At 32.8% G+C, this 4,102-nt stretch overlaps 1 long non-coding RNA gene across 1 annotated transcript; it reads left to right on the top strand.

The window, feature by feature from the left end:
* Positions 1–1,976: 1,976 nt before the first annotated feature.
* On the top strand, positions 1,977–2,764 carry LOC18421889 (uncharacterized). Its single transcript, XR_966456.3, has 2 exons — positions 1,977–2,344; positions 2,474–2,764. It is a non-coding gene; the product is annotated as an uncharacterized LOC18421889 (long non-coding RNA).
* The last annotated feature ends 1,338 nt before the right edge of the window (positions 2,765–4,102 follow it).

The raw sequence follows: 4,102 nt of genomic DNA, 5'->3' as shown, positions 1-4,102 counted from the left end.
GATCGAATTTTATGTAATCCATGAACGAATTTCTTGTAATCCATGATAGAATTTTCTGTAATCCATGATCGACTTTTTTGTAATCCATGATCGAATTTTATGTAATCCATGATCGAATTTTTTGTAATCCATGATCGAATTTTCTGTAATCCATGATCAACTTTTTTGTAATCCATGATCAAAATGTTTGTTTTTTTTACTTGTAATCCTTGATCGAATTTTTTGTGTTTTTTTTTTTTTTGTAACCCATGATTGAATTTTTTGTAATCCATGATGGAATTGTTTTTTTTTGTTCTTGTAATCCACGATCGAATTTTTTGTTTTTTTATGTTTTTTTTTTTTTTTGTAATCCATGATCGAATTTTATGTAATCCATGATCGAATTTTATGTAATCCATGATCGAATTTTTTGTAATCCATGATCGAATTTTTAGAAAATTTATGAATTTTTTTTTTTAATCCATGATCGAACTTTTTGAAAATTTGTTAATTTTTTTTTTAATCCATGATCGAATTTTTTGAAAATTTGCTGTACTTTTTTTTTTTATTTCTTTTTATCCATGATCGAATTTTTTGAAAAATGATGATTTTTCGAAAAGATGTGAAAATCGTGATAAAGTTTTGATTATCATGATGTATTAAACATTTAAACCTAATTTTTAATTTTTATTGTTTGAGTTTGCTGTAATTTTTTTTTTTTTTTTTTTCATGATCGAATTTTTTGAAAATTGATGATTTTCCGAAAAGATGTGAAAATCGTGACAAGGTTTTAATTATCATGAGGTATTAAACCATATTTTAAATTTTTATTGTTAAAGTTTTTGTTGAAAAAATTGTATGTTGATGGATTATTTATGCAAAAAAATGCATGTTATTATATTTTCAATACAAAACTGTATTTTTTTTATTTGTTGTTCATGGATTTTTAAGTTGGAATGACTGATGTTAGCCGGCTCTTTGAAGAATTGTTTTTATTATTAATTTTTTAATGCAAAAAATGTATGTTCTTGATAATTGAGTTGTAGCCATGTTTGGAGCTTGCATTTTGTATTATTCTAAATGTTTGTAATTGATATGTACGAAATATTATTGTCAAAAAAGGTATTTTGCAATAACAAATAACAACGAATATGACTACATGAACTACCGCAACATATTATCACTACATATTGTGATTATTTTTCTTTTTGAACTGTCAGGTTAATTTAAACTTTTTACATCTTAAAACAGTTGAATCATGTCAAGATCTATAGAAGACCCTGCATGGCAACATGGGATCAGACTTGATCTCAACAAGAAAGACAAAATTATTTGTAATTACTGTCAAAGAGTGATAAGTAGTGGGGTACATAGGTTCAAGCAACACTTGGCAGGGGTTAAGGGAGAAGTTTCTGCATGCACTAGTGTCCCTAGTAATGTAAAAAAACAGATGGTGGCAATTCTTAATGCTAGCAAAGGTAAAAAAATTGCCAAACATAGGACATATCAATATTCGCATATTCATCCAAAAACATGAAAATTCTTAATGGAGTACCCTCATTTTTTATTGAATTCCTAAAAAACAATATTTATAATGAATTTTAATAATTTTTTCGGATTTTTTTGAAGCTTTATTCTGACCGATTCACCCGATTCCGATCCGGACCGCCGATTCGCCGATCCGGATCGCCGATTCGCCGATCCGGATCGGTTTTTGAAAAGCCCGATCCGGGTCACCGATCCGGTTTTTAAACCATTGGTCTAAACAGTCTAATTCGCCCTAAATAAATGTTCAAAGATCCACAAAATCTTTACAGTTTTTAATTTCAAATTTTATTGTGAGAGTCGAAAATTGATTTTAGAATCATCATAGATATGTTTGTTGCCGAAAGTACTCATCATAGAGATTTTCGTTGCCAAAAGTACTTTTCATATGAAGATTTGAGGTGGAGCTTTATTTTGTTTTCATAAAACCTAGGTCTTATAGAAACTTCATCCTTTTCAAAGACGGAAGGAACAATGTATTCATAAGTAGATTGGAGCAGGTGTTCGACGTGTTCCCATGGGAACCATGGTTGACTACAGCACTATTCTAAACAGAAAAAGAAACAAACCCAATTGTATAAAGATCAGATAAGCACTTCTTCAGACCTGCAAAGAGGCAAGACCATGAGAGAGAGAGAGAGAGCTTCTACCATACCTGGATTTGTGTTGAAGAAAGAAGGGAAAATTAGAATGAAGCAACCATCTTCTTCATGGATCTCCTCCAACAAATCTGTAGCCACTGTGGTGGTTCTACTTTCCGTCTTATTACTGATTCTCACAGTTGAATCGAGAGAGATCGCGACTCTGAACAATCACGTCGGTTAGTTCATTTCCCTCTTTAGTTTTTCTGAGAAATCTCATCTTGAAAAACTTTTAAGAATATTAAGAATGTTATTTTTATTGTCCAAGAGTTCACATTTTATTTTTTTTCTCTTTCTGATTTTTACAGATAAAGTTGAGGATTCCATGGACTCATCAGCGACACCATTAGGAAGAGGTGGGGCTTTAACTCCCCCCTCTCCAAAACCCAACGAGAATGGACGCCAAGCACCACCCAGTTCATGAATCACCCCGCAAGGATCTATCACTGTGAGCACACCTTCGTATTATTATGGTTTAATGTAACAAGAATTTGGACAAAAATGGAAAATAAGGAAATATGTAGTTTGAAAAGAATATTGGAGGCTAGAGAATGTACTACATAGATTGGCTGGCAATACATGTCTTTTTATTGGGAGCCGAGGCTATCTTGATTACACTTTATTGCAGGAACCCCACAATATAACAAATTCTTATACCTCAAAACCAACATGTCAGTCATCGGTAAATTGATTGTAAGAGATCCAACACCCAAAAACCGTATATGGTATAATAAATTGGGAAAAAATATGATGAAATCAAGAGAGAAAATGGAAACTCTAATGGCATAACCACACACTATAAACCATAATCAAATCACCACAAATACAACATACGTGGTTCACCAAAAAATTGGGCTACATCCACGGGCAACCTGCGACGAAATGATTCATTATTAATGGGAAAAATTTATGAGTTTGTAGGCTTTGTAGCGATTACCTCATACAGTGGTAAAAACGCTCAAACTAATTTTTCCTACCATAATAATAATATTGATCGACTCCTTGTTTTGTCTCCGTCGACTAACACCATTGCTACAAGAAAATCCCATGAAATCCGGCTCAATACAAGGGCAAAAAAGTTAAGGTTTGTGCAAAACCCTCAATTTCTTTCTTCCCCCAAACTCTTCTATTTTCTCTTTATAAAGAGTTCCCTCTCAAAAACCCCACATTTTTCTCTCTAGAATTGACGTGATGGGTCTCTTTTAAAGTCATTTCTCTTGTGACCAAAATACTCTTGGTTAATTAGAGAAATACCTTAGGGACAAACCGGATGTGATTTTGCATCACCATTCCAACAATCTCTACATTGCCAATGCCTTGTCATTCATATTTGGTTATTCTTTCTAGAAGAATCTAGGTAACTTAGCTTATGTTGTAATCTCTCTAGCCTAATAACCACCATGAGCATGTCTTGCTCATCTTCCTTCGTGTTTGTTCTTCTTATTCAAACTCCACCTTCTGCAACACTTTTATCCTTAAGCTCTTGAGGCCATCTTGCCTTCATACATGCTCTAGGTGAATCATTTCTAACACACCTACAAGCACAATCCATGCTTGATCTCATGTCTTTGAGATCCTTTGCGTAAGTTGTTCCCACCAAGCGTTTCATATATTCAAAAGTTTAATCATACTTGCCCATAGTTTTTAAATTTTGAAGTACCCATTGCACTCGCTTCCAACATTTTCTTCTTAAGCTAAACACAAGCCAATCAAGAAAACCACAAATAAGTGAAATAATAAATTTTATACAGATCATGGCAATAATAACAAATTAACATTAGAGTAATATACAACGCTCTAGTCACATCGGCGTCTCTTTCACCAAACTTTGAATATTGGCCTGAAAAAAATTTATGAGTTGCTTCTGGGTTCATATCCTCTTGTAAAAGTCACAAATCTTCAATTTCTCTATCTTACTGAATATCTTCATCAAAACC

The sequence above is a fragment of the Amborella trichopoda genome, chromosome 5 (genome assembly GCF_054954075.1).
Source record: "Amborella trichopoda isolate Santa Cruz 75 chromosome 5, AtrichopodaSantaCruz75HAP2 v2.0, whole genome shotgun sequence".
Taxonomy (NCBI): domain Eukaryota; kingdom Viridiplantae; phylum Streptophyta; class Magnoliopsida; order Amborellales; family Amborellaceae; genus Amborella; species Amborella trichopoda.
Note: the sequence above shows the minus strand (reverse complement) of the source record. Positions and strands in the feature narration are given on the sequence as shown.